Genomic DNA, 17,770 nt, shown 5'->3' on the forward strand with positions numbered 1-17,770 from the left:
GAGCCTGGCGTACTGCGGTCCATGGAGTCACATAGAGCAGGATACAACTGAGCGGCTGAACAACAATGAAGGCTTGGAGACAGATTTCTTTTCTCCTGAATCTTTACCGACTCATGTGAACCCCTCTCAAACAGCCCCTTCTCTGTACAGGGCTTTGTGTCGTCCCTCAGGCAGGAGCTGATGAAATGCCTTCCCTCCTGGTCAGCTCTACAAATGGGAGTCTTCATGGAAAAGGGGAAAGGCAACCAAAACCAAAACAAAACACGTGCAACCTGGGCCGTTTCCCCAGGGGGGAAGGGTCGTGTGGGTACAGCTCTGGGGGAGCAAGACCCCACCCTTCCCCTGAAGCGTCTCCTTCCCCACTGCATAATTCACTTCCCTTCTATGCCCCCAGATAAGTTAAAACACACAGCCTGAGGACCTGGCCCCTTAGGCCTTGTTTCAGGGTCTCTGCAGCCAAGCTGGGCTTCCAGCCTCTTCCTGTAATTTGGGCAGAAGGGCTGGGGGCGGGGGAGGCCGGGCGGCGCGGGGGTGGGGGGTATGCTCATGGGTTACCCCCACATCACAGCCTGCCTTTTGTGTGACTGCTGGCCAGGGGAAGGGAGAAGAGGGGGTGCAGAGCTGAAGGGAGCAGGATGTCTGGGAGGAGACAGAAACAAGGCGCCAAGGCATTTTAACAGACGTGCTGCTTTCATTCTTGGCCATGTGTTTCTCATTCTGATTTTGGTTACTCTGGCCTTGAGTTATGGAGCTCTGTTTCTTGGCTTAGGTGACTTAGGTGCAATTGCTTTTCTTTTTTTATACCTTTAATTTATTTATTTATTTTGGGCTGTTCCAGGTCTTCGTTGCTGCACGGGCTTTTCTCTCACTGTGGTGAGTTGGGGCTGCTCCTGGTTGTGTTGTGGACGTCTCGTTGCAGTGACTTCTCTTGTTGCGGAGCACGGGCTCTAGGGCTCATGGGCTTCAGCAGTTCTGGCTCCCGGGCTCTAGAGCACCGGCTCAGTACTTGGCGTGCATGGGCTCAGTTGCTCCACGGTGTCCCTTCCCAGACCAGGGATCATACCCGTGTCTCCTGCATTGGCAGGCAGATTCTTTACCACCAGGAAAAACTTGCTACTGGTTTTCTATCTCAAAAATGAATACTGATTTTTCAGGGTGGGGCTGGGGATGGTGGTAAGTGGCCAAGACAGAGAGTGTGGCACCTTTCAGAAGGCAAGGAAATCCCCCTCCCTCTTCCTGATGGAACTAGAGAATGTCTATTTCCGAAACCCAGGGGACTTTGACCAATGCAGACAGTAGAACACAGCATCCACAATGGAAGAGCCGATGGTGGGACAGTGGGGCCCTTCTGCTAAAGAGGAAGCAGCGCTCTCCCCAGAGGTGCAGGACGTGGAGACAAGCAACCCCACTGCAGAAATACGGTGGACACACCCCAAGGCTCAGCAAGCACTTCCTCTCTTCTCCTCTAAACTGCAGACAGTTATATTTGTCAAGTGTCACAAAATATGCTTTTGAGATCTTCGCGTGGCTTCTGAATAGCTGACAGTTGAGCTCCTGTGTCCAGCATGAGCAGCCGCATGGCCTGTGTTGGAGCCCTTTTGCTCTCGTGGGCTTTCCTAGCATCCAGGTCTCGGGAACTACCTGGAAAGTGAAAGTGTCAGTCGCTCAGTCATGTCCATGCGACCCCATGAACTGTGGCCTGCCAAACTAGTCCATGGGATTCTCCAAGCAAGAACACTGTGGTGGGTTGTCATTTCCTACTCCAGGGCATCTTCCTGACCCAGAGGCTGAATCTGAGTCTCCTATATGTCAGGCTGATTCTTTACTGTCTGAGCCACCAAGGAAGCCCAGTTCTGGGAACTAGTTAGTTCTGTGGCAAAATATAGAAGCGTCTTTACTCCTCTGGGGGCGAAGATCAGAGAAGGGGAGGGAAGAGGGGCCCAGGGACACCACTGCCTGGTTCTGGCCCATCTAAACTGCAGATAAAGGGCAAGAAGTGACAGAGAAAAATTAAGCTCTGCTACGGAAGACCTCACCATAGTTCCCCAGCCTCCTGGGGAACACAGTGTCTACTGAGTGAAGAAGTTACATGAAAAACAGTCAGACTGCAAAGATGTTGGTATCTTGGTCAATGCAACCCATAGAATAACTGATCCAGACAATTGTTGTCTCAATCAATCATCAAATAAAGAGGACACAAAAATCACCCTCAAAACATAATTTGATGGCCATCTTAAACTGCAGACCATATTTAATTTCACTGAGATTTCTTTCATCTGGGGTATTCTGTTGTCAGAGACAAGTCACATCTGTTGGGCAAAAGAAAATTGGTAGAAAAATTTTATATATTGTCTTGATGCTTTTAAAGTGACTGTAGATTCACATCTAATGTAGAGTTATCATCCTGTAATGAAAAAGTGAATCAAAACATGAGGAGACTGAGGAAAGGAAATAATCTGTCCTTGTGCGTGACCCAGGGTTCACGGCTAAGTTTTGCTTCCTCCATGCTTTATCTTCTCTGAGAAGCAGCGCTATCCATGTATACCAGCCCCAGCCATTCCCACACATGTCCACACGTAACCTTCATCTCCGCATCCATCTTAACACCAACTTGGGAAAGCAGGGAATTAGCTATAGTTTGTTATTCTCACCAATGATGTGCGTGCTCATCATTGTGTTGTGTTGCTACTCAGTCAAGTCCACTCTGTGACCCAGTGGACTATAGCCCAGCAGGCTCCTCTGTCCATGGGATTTCCCAGGCAAGACTACCAGAGTGGGTTGCCATTTCCTCATGCAGGGGATCTTCTGACCCAGAGACTGAACCCATGTCTCCTGCATCTCCTGCATTGGCAGGTGGATTTTTTTACCATTGAGCCACAGGGGAAATTCAGACGTAAAAATTTATGTTGACAAGTACCTAAGATGGCTATGCAACAGCTCTCTTTTCCAACAATATATCTGTGTGAAACACATCTCTCAAAAGATGAAATGTAGAAGCAGGTATGAGATTCCCCCAGCCACCCAGCTGTCTTCGATTAAGACTGATAACATGAAGGAGATTTGCAAAAGTACTTTTTTTTTTTTCGCTGTACAGTAAGTCCTTCTTGGTTATCTATTTTATTTTTTTAACTTTTTATTTTATATTGGCTATAGCTGATTAACAATGTCATGATAGTTTCAGGTGGACAGCAAAGGGACTCAACCATACAAACACATGTATCTACTCTCCCCCAAACTCCCCTCACATCTAGGCTGCCACATAACATTGGGCAGAGTTCCCTGTGCTATACAGTAGGAACTTGCTGGTTATTCCTTTTAAATACAGCTATGTGTACATGCATCCCAAACTCCCTAACTATCCCTCCCTCCCTCCCCCTCATCTGGAAAGTGAAGTCTTACCACTGGACCACCAGTGGTAATTTACCAGTGGTAAATTACAAAGTCCCTTTGTAATTTTTAAATGAATTAACTTTTTGTTTCTCCATTTTAATTTTTAATGTAGTTTAAAAAAAAGTGTAGGACTCACTTACAGAAACAGAAGCTTTCCTTTGAGATCCTGAGTAATATTAGAGTGAGTGAAGGCGTTCTGAGAACAAAGGATGAGGATAACTGGCTTAATTATACTTGAAATTGATTGAATATGATTGCACACATGGAGTTTCAGCTCCCTTAATGTCCCTCACCTACCCCGTCATGTGAAGCACTTTGTCAGAAGCACATGTTTTGGCTTAAATAATCTAGATGACGGGACTGTACAGGATGTATCCTTATTGCCAGTGACCCCTGCTGCTTCATTTGGGGTGAAGACCACAGAGGAATCCTTCAGGGGAGCTGGAATCTCTTGTGCCTTTAAGGAATTTGCTTCAGTGACTACTTTTTGTTGTTGTGATCTATTTTAGGAACAAAAGCTCATCAACCTTATTTTCCCAACACAGACTAATATGGCTTTCACAGACAGTTTTTGTTCTTGCAAACAGATTATTCCACTGCCTGGTGTGGAATCACTTTCTCTTTTTAAAAAAAAAAAAAAATTATGTTATTTATTTTTGGCTATGCTAGGTCTTCGCTGCTGCTTGGGCTTTTCTCTAGTTGCAGGAGTGGGGGGTACCCTAGTTGCAGTGAGCAGGTCGTCTTTTTGCTGGCTTCTCCTGTTGCAGAGCACGGGCTTTAAAGCGCAGGATCAATAGTTGTGGAGCACGGGCTTAGTTGCTCCATGGTATGTGGGATCTTCCCAAATCGGGGATCAAGCCTCTGTCTCCTGCATCGGCAGCTGGATTCTTTACCACTGAGTCACCAGGGAATCCTTCTTTCTCTCTTTAAAGGCATTAATAAATTTTATTCTTTAAAGACTATTTCAATTGTCTTTGCTCTGATAGGAGGAATTTTAATTCATTATTCTATTTTATTGAGTAGATATCAATGGACATGGTTGCAAAATTTAAAAGGTACAAAAGGAGGAATACAGTAAATCCCCTGCAACGAACGAGTTCTAAGAGTGTGTTTGTAAGTTCAGTTTGCTCCTTAAGTCTGAAGAAGTTAGCCTAGGTACCCAATTAACAAAATCTGCTACAAAATACTATACTGTAATATATTCATAATACTTTTCATACAAATAATACATTAAAAAGCAAACACAAAAAATAAGGGGAGCATCTTTAATCTTATAGTCCAATACCTCTAAAAGTACAGTAGTACCAGTTATATCACTGTTACTTCTACACTTGTTTCTGGATATCCTGAGCTTGAAATGAAGATGTCATACTATTGTACTCTATTTGCTGTTCAGTTGCTCAGTCTTGTCTGAGTTTTTGCAACCCCATGGACTACAGCACGCCAGGCTTCCCTGTCCTTCACCAGTTCCCAGAGCTTGCTCAAACTCATGTCCATCAAGTTGGTGATGCCATCCAACCATCTTGTCCTCTGTTGTCCCCTTCTCCTCCTGCCTTCAATCTTTCCCAGCATCAGAGTTTTTTCCAATGAGTCAGCTCGTCGCATCAGGTGGCCAAAGTATTGGAGTTTCAGCTTCAACATCAGTCCTTCCAATGAACAATCAGGACTGTTTTCCTTTAGGAAGGACTGGTTGGATATCCTTGCTGTCCAAGGGTCTCTCAAGAGTCTTCTCCAACACCACAGTTCAGAAGAATTAATTCTTTGGTGCTCAGCCTTCTTTATGGTCCAACTCTCATCCATACATGACTACTGGAAAACCCATAATTTTGACTAGACAGACTTTTGTCAGCAAGGTGATGTCACTGCTTTTTAATATGCTGTTTAGGTTTGTCATGCCATCTGGTCCCATCACTTCATGGCAAATAGATGGGGAAACAGTGGAAACAGTGGCTGACACTATTTTGGGGGGCTTCAAAATCACTGCAGATGGTGATTGCAGCCATGAAATTAAAAGACACTTACTCTTTGGAAGGAAAGTTATGACCAACCTAGACAGCATATTAAAAAGCAGAGATGTTACTTTGTCAACAAAGGTCCATCTAGTCAAGGCTATGGTTTTGCCAGTAGTCATGTATGGATGTAAGAGTTGGACTATAAAGAAAGCTGAGCGCCAAACAATTGATGCTTTTGAACTGTGGTGTTGGAGAAGACTCTTGAGAGTCCCTTGGACTGCAAGGAGATACAATCAGTCCATCCTAAAGGAGATCAGTCCTGGGTGTTCATTGGAAGGACTGATGTTGAAGCTGAAACTCCAATACTTTGACTACTTGATGCAAAGAGCTGACTCATTTGAAAAGACCCTGATGCTGGGAAAGATTGAGGGCAGGAGGAGAAGGGGACAACAGAGGATGAGATGGTTGGATGGCATCATCGACTCAATGAACATGGGTTTGGGTGAACATTGGGAGGTGGTGATGGACAGGGAGGCCTGGTGCGCTGCGGTTCATGGGGTTGCAAAGAGTCAGACACAACTGAGCGACTGAACTGAACTGAACTAGGTTTGTCATAGCTTTTCTTCTGAGGAGCAAGCATCTTTTAATTTTATGGCTGCAGGCACGATCTGCAGTGATTTTGAAGCTCAAGAAAATAAAGTCTGTCACTGTTTCCACTGTTTCCCCATGTATTTGCCATGAAGTGATGGGACTGGATGCCATGATCCTATCGCAACCACTTGTAGAGGAGGCACGCATGTGACAACGTACACCAGACGTGTGAACTAACTTATGCGACTGAACATGTGAACACATATTCACATCTTTGAAAATTCTCAACTTGAAGGTTGTGTGTGGGGGACTTGGTGTAGTGAAAAGCGATTCCTCCGCCATCTACAGGTTCAGTCTAGTCTGCAGAGGCAGCTGTGATTGCCAGCTGGAGACTCATTTAACCTGGGAAGGACCAGCCCTCTCTGACCTCAGCCTTGAGCTCACTAGTGCGTGTCTTATGTGAGGCCCTGTTGACACTGCTGTCTACAGGCCTAAGTGGGAAACCCTCAACCCCAGGATAAAACTCCCTGAGGTGACACTGGAGATCCCCACAGCCCGCCTGCATGCCCAGCCTCTTCCCTGGCTGTGTCACGCTTGCCTGCCACGGGGACCTTGGTGCCCCATTCTTGTCAGCCAGCTGGCCACCTCGTGCCTCACTGTCAAGGCTCAGATCCAATGACGTTTCCTCCAGAGGTCTTCCCAGGGCCGTGTCTTGGGTAGTCAGTCTGTCAGCATTCTCCAGAAATAAATCTCCAGGGATTTATTATTAGAAGAAAAAAAAAAAAGATTCATGTGCTTATGGAGCCTGAGAAGTTCCCAGCCCCACAGAGTGAATTGACAGATTACACCCCAAGACAGCCTGTGTTTCAGGTCTGGTACAAAAGCAAGATGAATACTGATGCCCCAGGATTGAAGGTCATCACGCACAAAGAATTGTCTCCTCCTCAGGGCAGAGGCAGCCTTTTTGTTCTCTGCAGACCTTCAGTTGGTCTGATGGTATCTACCAGTAGGATGGGATCTGTCTCCCATAGGGAGCGCAAGCTGATTGATTCTACAGGTTCCTATACTCATCGCATCCAGAACCACCCAGAATAATATTTAACTGAATATCTGGGCAGCCTGTGGTCCCACCAACTTGACACATAAAATTAGCCATCACAGACTCTCAGTTTGGGCTAAGGGATTCTTTTGTGTTCTTATCACTTTCTATGAACGCACTTTTCTGTAATTTTTCTTAACCATCTTTGGTTATAAGTGTACTATTGTAGTGTTAGGTATATTCACATTGTTGTACAACAGAACTGCAGAACATTTTCTTCTTGCAAAACTAAAACTCTATATTCATTAAACAGCTCCTTGTCCCTTCTCTCCCCAACCCCCGACATCCACCGTCTACTTCCTGCCTCTATAAATTTGAATATTTAGATCCCTCCTATAAATAGAATCATTCAGCCTTTGTCCTTCTGTGACTGGCTTATTTCACTGAGCATAATGTTCTTAAGGTCTTCCCCAGTGGATCCGTGGTAAAGAATCCTCCTGTTAATGCAGGAGATGCAGGAGACACGGGTTCAATCCCTGGGTCAGGAAGATCCCCTGGAGGAGGAAGTGGCAACCCACTCCATTATTCTTGCCTGGGAAATCCCATGAACAGAGGAGCCTGGCGGGCTCCCCTCCATGGGGTCGCAGAGAGTTGGACAGGACTGAGCGCGCATGTCTGCACAGCTGCATCTTCAAGGTTCGTCTGTGTTGTAGCTTTTGATGAACAGAATTCTCTTCCTTTTCAAGACTGGATAATCTTCCACTGTTTGTATAGACCATATTTGGTTTATGTATTCATCCACTGGTGAATACTCAGAGGAGAAAACGGCAACCCACTCTAGTATTCTTGCCTGGAGAATCCCATGGACAGAGGAGCCTGGCGGGCTACAGTGCATGGGGTCAGCAAAGAGACACAACTGAGCCACTGAGCACTGTGATCTTTGAGTTACTCCCATCTCTTGGCTGTTAGGAATTCTGCTGCTATAAACATGCAAGTGTTTCTTTATACTCTGCTTTCGCCTCTTTTGAATGTGTACCCAGAGGTGGGATATGCTTCCTGTATCTTAACCCAGATGGGATTGCGTTGGGATTTCATCTCTACCATGCTGGCACCCTCCCTTCCAGTCACACTGTACTTTGGGCTCTGGGAGCGATAGCCTGGGCTTTATTCATCTCAGTGGCTTGCTGAGGATGACTCACTCGGCAAACAACAAGTTCCTGCTCAATCACTTCCTCTTGCCTCCCCCCACCTTCAATCCAATGACTCTGAGGAGGATGTCATCTGAGCTTTTAATGTCAAAGCAGTGCCAAATTCCAGGACCCTTCACAAATTTTTGAATGATCATTCACAAGCCGAACAGGAGTCGGCTTGTCCTCTTGGCAGAGGAGAGAGCTGAGCTGCATTATCTGCTCATTGGAAAAGCATGGTGGGGCTCTTCCAGGCGGCTCCGGACCCCAGGGGAGGTCAGACGGAACTGGGATGCTTCAGGGTGGATCTTTCATCCCCTCTCTGCCTCCTCTTTCTGGGACAAAGAGTCCTCCATAGGCAGTTCAAAACTAGTATCACCTGATTTACTAGCTTCCTGAATAGGTCTCTGTAAGCACAAACCAAGTGTGAACTAACCTGGTTAGTCCTGGGCACAACTATATTAACCATTTCATTCAACAAATATGTAAGTCACCATGAACTTGAGGCCGCCCCAAGCTGGTAGATGCCCTCTCTCTTTCCTCAGCTGCTCTCCCACTGGGCTTACAATGTCCTGGCCTCTCTTGGAAAGGCTGGAGCTGAGTGTGAAGCTAAGGTGTGGGGAAATTTGGGGTAACTTCAGCTTTGTCCTCGGATTGCCTTTTGATTATTCAGTCACTAAGTCGTGTCCGACTCTTTGTGACCCCAGGGATGCAGCACACCAGGCTTCCCTGTCCTTCAACTATCGCCTGGAATTTGCTCAAAGTCATGTCTATTGAGTTGGTGAGACTATCTAACCATCTCATCCTCGGAAACCACCCTGATTTCCAGACATCGCTTGTGAACAGTGGACTTATTTGCCCTCAGAAATGAAGCAGCCATGGGGCTTCCCTGGCGGTCGGGTGGCTAAGACTTCGCCCTCCAGGGCAGGGGCTGCTGGTTCAATCCCTGGTTGGGGAGCTAGATCCCACATGTCTTGTGTCCAGAAAACCAAAACATAAAACAGAAGCAATATTGTAACAAACTCAATAGAGGCTTTAAAAATTGTCCACATCAAAAAAAAAAAAAAGTCTTAAAAAAAAATGAAGCAGCTAAAGCAGCACTCTCCCACTTCCCCAGTGGAGGCTTCCTATCACTTGCACTTGCCACCTTCCCACCTTCCTTGCCTCACTTCTGTCTGTCTTGCCAACACTGTCCCTTCATGCATCCACTACAGGAGGCCCCTGCAGCCCCTTCACTGGGTCCCAAGGCCTTTCCTGCCACCACATCCAGCTGCTTCCTGGTCCCACCAGGAGGGACCCCACAGTCAGCCTGGCCACCACGGGCTCCCACCCTTGCTCTGCTCCCCTGCATCACCTTGGATGCAAGGCCCACCTCATACCACCTCCCCTCCTGGAGTTTCAGGCAGAAAGGAATCCTCCCAGACCCTGAATCTGAATCCACACCCATTTCACCTTCCTCTGCCAAACAGGCATCACATCGGCAGTCAAAAAAAAAAAAAAAAAGGAGCAAGAAAGAAAAGAAAATGTGTTGAACAGTGATGATGAATCAGGGATAACAAGTGGACATCCATTGACTCTCAGTGTTTCCTTCAACTGCTTGTAGCAAGTCCTGGGGTCTCGAGGGACCCAATATCCATGTAGGGAACTAGATGCATCACCAAAAAAGGGGAGGAAGATGGAGTTGAGCCCATGAAAGTTTAACGAGGTCAGGGAGCCTGTGTGTGGCAAGGCCACCTGCCAGGTGAAAGGAGAACTTCAACTGCTGAGAAGAAGGGGAAACAAAGAAAGGAAGGAAAGGAGGAGGAAAAGAAGGAAGGAAGAGAGAGAGGGAGGGTGGGAAGCACCTTGAATGCTAGGACAGTGAGATGAATGTTTGGACACCTGCCAGTAACTTGCCCTGGCCCATCTCTGCAGGAGGCGTGTGACCAATCTCATGCGATTACAGGGTAATTGCTCAGCATCTAACTGGACAGAACTTTCCAAAAATGTTCATGCAGTAAGGTTGGACCAGAATTTTAAAAGATGTTTTGGGGGACAAAGAGTTCCTTCGAGGAGAGGCTGAAGGTCAGATGTTTTAGAAAATCTTTTCCTAGTTTTTGAACAGTCTACTGTTGCAATGATGTAGAAAGAAGCTTGGCTGTTTTGGAAAACCCTGCCATGGCTCTGAGGTCCAGAGTCAAAGCACTTTCTGAAACAGGTGGAAAATAGTCCTTAACTTGTTTTATTTAGAAAAACAGAAATCAACTTAAAATGCTATTCTTTGTTATACCCACATTTGCACAGTGGTGAAGAACCACCCATGGGAGACATAACAGAAATCTTTCTGTTATTGGTTAGCCATGAAAATGAGTTGAAGAAAAACTCGATTAACCCTTTAAGGTAAGAAGTGAGTGGTACATTCCTTGTCTCACAGGTCAGGTGGGGTTGAGGGTGTCTCTTGCTGTTCAGTCTCTCAGTCATGTCTGACTCTTTGCAGCCCCATGGACTGCAGCATGCCAGGCTTCCCTATCCTTCACTATCTCCTGAAGTTTGCCCAAGTTCATGTGCATTGAGTTGGTGATGCCATCCAACCATCTCATCCTCTGTCGCCCTCTTCTCCTCCTGCCCTCAATCTTTCGCAGCATCAGGGTCTTTCCCAGTGAAGGTCTCTTGCCTGTGGTCATGTACACACATACTCCATCAGAGCTCCTGGCTTGGAGCCCTGCCCATGCCCACCCACCTCCACCCCCCAGGGCCTGGCACCCGGCTCTTCCTGGCTAGACCACAGATTTTCTGTTAATGACCCTGATCTAGGCGGAAATAGCACAAAAGAACTTTGGGATTTTAAAGTTGCAGTGTTGACTCATAAAGTTACTTTACAAAGAACAATTGTGATTTCAGTGTGGTTTAAAATCGACATTCTGAGAAACAAGTGAGGCATGAAGGGCCCCCTTAGCAGGAATGCCAGGAAGGATCATTAGAGGCTTCAGGTAGAATGCTTTGGGGGACCCAGACATGGTGCATTTAAAACAGGGTTTTGCCAGGTTTGCACAGACGTGGGACATGTATATGCCCTTTAAATAGATTTTGGACTAACAGACAGGTGGGAAAAAAAACAATTGTTGGCACGCAGAGAGGTGAGTCGGGGCTTCCCAGGTGGCTCAGTGGGTAAAGAATCTGCCTACCAATGCAGGAGACATAAGAGATGCGGGTTCAATCCCTGGCTTGGGAAGATCTCCTGGAGGAGGGCATGGCAGCCCACTCCAGTATTCTTGCCTGCAGAATCCCATGGATAGAGGAGTCTGTGGTGGGCTACAGTCCATAGAGTTGCAAACAGTCAGACATGGCTGAATTGACTGAGCACAGCATGCAGAGAGGTGAATGGATTGCTACAGAAAAGAGCTGGAAGCAGAGAAGAAATGATCCCAAAGGAAAGAAAGAAGCAGCGTGCTTCTGGGCCTAGAGTACAAATAGCTTCATCCATCACAGCCCAGCATTTCCTGCTCCAAGGCAGATCCAGAGGAGCCGCAGCGTGACAGCCTCCTCTCACTGGATGTTAAGCCTCAGACAGAGCAGTTCCTCCTGACCTAGCAAGGCTCCCGGGGATTTGGGTCAGCTGCTCAAAGACGCAGGAACCAACCAACAATGCAAAGTTTGACCCTGGTGCTGCTTGTGGATCCAAGTCAGACATGTCTGGGAGCTTCACAGCAGCAGTCCCCAACCTTGCTGGCATCAGGGACCGATTTTGTGGAAGACAGGCTTGCCATGGACATCCAGGGTGGGGTTGGGGACCCCTGCTTTACATACTGTTTGCACCCAGTAGGTCAGTTTATGGAAAGGGGAGTGTGAAGAAATGGGATGTGGCAAGGCAGGCATCTTTCTTCCTAGCCAGAGGATGGTCGGGAAGGGGTGGGGGCAGTGTCTATCTTTTGTGCCCACCTATGCTGTATGCTCAGTCCCATCCAGATTCTTTGCAACTCCCTGGACTGCAGCCCGCCAGGTTCCTCCATCCAGCAGATTTCCCAAGCAAGAATACTGGAGTGGGACCCTCCAGGGGATCTTCCTGACCCAGGGATCGATCCCGAATCTCCTGCAGTGGCATGGGGATTCTCTACCACTGAGCCACCTGGGAGAGCTGAGGTTTTTCTGACCGACTGCCAGGCACAGGAGCAGCATGGCTCCTTCAGGGGTGAGCGGTGTGGAGCCGCTGTGACCTGACCAGGTTCCTTCCACTTGCTCCTCCCGCTCAGGGGCACCGGCACTGTGCTACCCTGCCTGTGGGGCCAGGTCCCAGAGAGGGCGTCCTGTGATTTCAGGAAGAGGGAGCACCAGCGCCCTGAGCCGCCACTGAGCCTGCTCCCCTCCGCTCTCCTTCTTCCTCCCTGCTCCTCCCCTCTCCCCTCCCCTCCCCTCCTGGGAGCATGGCCAGCCTTTAGTTCTGAGACACTTATTCTCTGTCCAACCACGAGGCAATTACAGATGATTACCTCTGATTCAGGGGCAGATCATCCAGCAGCTTCCTGCCCCGGGTTGCCGTGGGTGGAACCAACTGCCAGTGAGAACTATCTCTTTAATCTACTCTGAAGATCTCTGTTGAGATGGTGGTTTAGGGTGACTAACCCTCTCCTCCTGTTAGGTGAGGGTGGGGGTGCCACAGAGGTCTGCAGTGGGCCCACTCTCTGGGAAGCTGGTCCTCCCCTAGCGGTCGGGAGAAGAGAGCTCAGCTTCAGCGTGTGCATCACCGAGATGCGTCTGGAACTCCTTGCCTGCAAGGCGTGCACCTTGTACTTCCTTCACAAGCCCTGCCTGCCGGCCTAAGTGGTACTTGCACTTGGGTCTGAGTCCCTGGGCCTGGTCTGTGATTAGCCGATGCTCCCTGCCCCCCAGAGAAGTCTGTGGTAAATCACTGAGTCCTTGGTGAGTGTTTCACCTCAAAGCACGGGCAGTCATGGGCATCGCTGGAGGCTTGTTCAAACAGAACCCGCCTGAGAAGTTTTCCTTCACCAAGTTTCCAGTGACCCTAGCGCTTCTGGTTCCAGACCACCCAGAGGACCACTGGCTGGGCTTCCCTGCTGCTTCAGCAGTAAAGAACCTGCCTGCCAATGCAGAAGACGCGGGTTTGATTCCTGGGTCAGGAAGATTCTCTGGGGAAGGAAGTGGCAACCCACTCCAGTATCCTTGCCTGGAGAATCCCATGGACAGTGGAGCCTGGCAGGCTGCAGTCTATGGAGTCTCAAAGAGCAACTAAACCATAACAACAGCCCCACAAAGCCTTCAGGGGAAGTGAAATAAACCCAAGAGCAAGCTGAATGACCCATCCGCATTGCCACAGAAACCCTCTCCCAGGAAAGGGAGTTTCTTAATTTTGTCCTTCTACACCACTCAACTCAGGTCTATAGCAGAGAATTGTTCTCTCAAAAAGACAGTTTTTTATCTTGAAAGCAGGATCCAAACTGTTGTCCTTCCTTCTGAGAAGAATTAAGTCTGTTTCCTGATTTTTGTTTGTGGAGATACAATTGACATATAACCTTATATTACTTTCAGCGTGATTTGATATTGGCATATATTGTGAAGGGATGACCACAGTAAGTTTAGTTAACATCCCTTGCCTCACATTTTTTCTTGTAAACAGAGCTTCTAAGTTTCTGTCTACAAGAACTTTTAAGTCCCCACATCTCTTATGTGCACTGTGTTAGTTCAAGTATTCCATACAGTGCTGTTAACCAGGGTCACTGTTCTGTACATCAGATCCCCAGGACTTATTTATCTCACACAGTAAGTCCCCTACATACAAAACTCCAAACTGAGAACTTTCAGAGATGTGAACGTGCGTTCACATGTCCAGTCACGTAACTTGGTTTGCACGCCTGGCGTATGTTGTCATGCACGTGGATCCTCTACAAGGGGCTGTGCTTTCGTGCCCGTCACTGTGGGGACTGTACAGAGAATAGTCATACGGGGTCCTTATTTGAAGCCCAGGATGTCTGGAAGCAAGCATCAACCAGTGGTGATGCAGCGGGTACTACTGTACTTTCTGAAGTACTAAACCATAAGGTTAAAAATGCTTTTATTTTTGTGCTTTTCATGTATTATTTGTGTGAAGAGTATTACAAACCTATGACAGTACAATATTCTATAGCTGATTATGTTACATGGGTACCTAGGCTAACTTTGTTGGACTTACAAGCAAACTAGACTTAGGAATATGCTCTTAGAATGGAATTAGTTCGTGTGCTGGGAACTTACTGTAACTGAAAAAAAATGTGTACCATTTAACTACCTTCACATTCGCTTCTTATTCTGGAGTCATCTCTCCTACACCCATGGAATAAAAGCTAGCGTTTACTGAGGGCCTACGGTGTCCCAAGTGTGTACTCCTGTAAGTGGTTTATGTGCACTGTGTCAAGGGATCTTCCCAACAGTTTTGCAGATAATATGTCATCGGTCTATCTTACACATGAGCAAACTGAGGTTTAGGGTTTTGTGTTTTCTTGGGGCTACAGAGCTGGTCACAGGTAGGACAGGGGTTCAAAGTCGGGTCTGATGCCAGTTTTCTATAATATTCCATCTGCTATACTATGAACTAACAAATTACAAAATGAGAGATGTCACATATTACAATTCTTCTATGGCCCATCTATTAATTCAAATTCTTTATTTAATAAGCACCTACCATGTGCCATGTATTACAGTCAGGTCCTGGGAATACAGCTGGCCCCCTATCAATGGGTTCAGCATCTGAAAATTCAACCAACCTCAGATGGTAAATACTTTTAAAAAATAAATGAAATCTCAGAAAGCTCCCCAAAGCAAAACCTGAATTTGCCAGGCTGGTAACTAGTTACGTGGAATCTACAACTATTTACGTAGTCTGTGTATTACAAATAACTTTGTTGTTGTTTTAGTTGCTAAGTCATGTCCAACTCTTTGGGACCCCATGGACTGCAGCCCGCCAGGCTCCTCTGTCCGTGGGATTCTCCAGGCAAGAACACTGGAGTGGGTTACCATTTCCTTCTCCAGGGGACCTTCCCCACCCAGTGATTGAACCCGTGTCTCCTGCATTGACAGGTGAATTCTTTACCACTGAGCCACCTGGGAAGCCCAGTTAAGTAACCTGGTGCCCCTGAGCTGGTGGAGCAAATGAAAGGAACCTGGTCGGGTCACAGTGGCTCCACACCGCTCACTCTTGAAGGACCCATGCTGCTCCTGTGCCTGGCAGTCGGGCAGAAAAAGCTCAGCTCTCCCAGGTGGCTCAGTGGTAGAGAATCCCCATGCCACTGCAGGAGATTCGGGATCGATCCCTGGGTCAGGAAGATCCCCTGGAGGGTCCCACTCCAGTATTCTTGCCTGGGAAATCTGCTGAACGGATGAACCTGGCGGGTGGCAGTCCAGGGAGTTGCAAAGAGTCTGGGTGGGACTGAGCATACAGCATAGGTGGGCACAAAAGATAGACACTGCCCCCACCCCTTCCCGACCACCCTCTGGCTAGGAAGAAAGATGCTTGCCTTGCCACATCCCATTTCTTCACACTCCCCTTTCCATAAACTGACCTACTGGGTGCAAACAGTATGTAAAGCAGGGGTCCCCAACCCCACCCTGGATGTCCATGGCAAAACTGTCTTCCACAAAATCAGTCCCTGATGCCAGCAAGGTTGGGGACTGCTGCTGTGAAGCTCCCAGACATGTCTGACTTGGATCCACAAGCAGCACCAGGGTCAAACTTTGCATTGTTGGTTGGTTCCTGCGTCTTTGAGCAGCTGACCCAAATCCCCGGGAGCCTTGCTAGGTCAGGAGGAACTGCTCTGTCTGAGGCTTAACATCCAGTGAGAGGAGGCTGTCACGCTGCGGCTCCTCTGGATCTGCCTTGGAGCAGGAAATGCTGGGCTGTGATGGATGAAGCTATTTGTACTCTAGGCCCAGAAGCACGCTGCTTCTTTCTTTCCTTTGGGATCATTTCTTCTCTGATTCCAGCTCTTTTCTGTAGCAACCATTCACCTCTCTGCATGCTGTGCTCAGTCGATTCAGCCATGTCTGACTGTTTGCAACTCTATGGACTGTAGCCCACCACAGACCCCTCTATCATGGGATTCTGCAGGCAAGAATGCTGGAGTGGGCTGCCATGCCCTCCTCCAGATCTTCCCAAGCCAGGGATTGAACCCGCATCTCTTATGTCTCCTGCATTGGTAGGCAGATGCTTTACTCACTGAGCCACCTGGGAAGCCCTGATTCACCTCTCTGCTTGCCAGCAAATGTTTTTTTCCACCTGTCTGTTAGTCCAAAATCTATTTAAAGGGTATATACATGTCCCAGGTCTATGCAAACCTGGCAAAACCCTGTTTTAAAGGCACCATGTCTGGGTCCCCCAAAGCACTCTACCTGCAGCCTCTGATGATCCTTCCTGGCATTCATTAAGCAAAGAGAAAAGTACAATGGACTTCTAGACACACTCCACCACTTTTCAATGGTTATCATTAATCTATGGCTGATAATATTTCATACATACTATATATATATAAATTAGGTCCTACTTATCCCCCTCATCCCAAATTATTCTGAAACAACCCTGACATAGCATTTTTTCCATGGGTAAATATTTCTCAAAAGTATTTCTGAAAAGTAAGGGCTTAAAAAATGTGTGTGCAATTTCATTAGCATATCTAAAATAAATTAATATTATTTTTAATGTCATTATTTGTTAGTATTACATTTCACCAGACTGTCTCATGAAAAATTATTTTTTCAACAGTTTGTTCTTTGATTCAGAATCTCAATAAGTTTTATCCATTCACTGCAGTTGGTTAAGTTTTATTTTTTAAACTTACTGGTTTTCTCCTCCACCTCTCTCCTTTCTCTCTTCTTTTTTCTTCTTCTTCCTGAGTGATATTACTGTAGAAACTGAGTGAATTTGCTTCCAGAGGCTGGATTTTGCTGGTTACATCCCCATAGGGACATTTAATATGCTCCTCTATCCTTTAGGTCAAAGGAAAACTGCAGAATTAAACTGTAGAATTTCTTAAAATAATCAAGAAAAAAACACATCTGAATCTGTGTGGCTTACCTAAAGTAGTTATTAAAAGAAAACATAGATAACTAAATATCTATAACAATCAAAAAGAAAATTAAAATAAATTAAACATTCGACTTACAAAGCTGAAAAATATAGCAATAAAAAATTAAGCAAAGGAAAAGCAGAAAGAAGATAAAATACAGAAATTAATGTTTTGTTATTTTTTTTCAACTTGCTGAAAAGATTTAGGATCATCATTTGAGATCTAGGTGGTCATTTTGTGATTTACAACTAAATATACAACAATACTTCCCTAGTGGTTCATTGATAAAGGGTTCGCCTGCCAATGCAGGAAGTACGGGTTTGATCCCTGGGTTGAGAAGATCCCTTGAAGGAGGAAACGGCAACCCACTCCAGTATTCTTGCCTGAAGAATCCCATGGACAAAGGAGCCTGGTGGGCTACAGTCCACGGGGTCGCAAAGAGGTGGATACGACTAAGAGACTAAACCAGCACACCTGACAACATAACCTAGGTGAACTGCCAGAGGGAAAAAGGCTTTTATACCCAGTTTGCTCTGGATTTCCAGATGAGGCCTGCTTTGACTGTTAGTGAGGAATCAGGTC

The sequence above is a fragment of the Muntiacus reevesi genome, chromosome 3, assembly GCF_963930625.1.
Source record: "Muntiacus reevesi chromosome 3, mMunRee1.1, whole genome shotgun sequence".
NCBI lineage: Eukaryota > Metazoa > Chordata > Mammalia > Artiodactyla > Cervidae > Muntiacus > Muntiacus reevesi.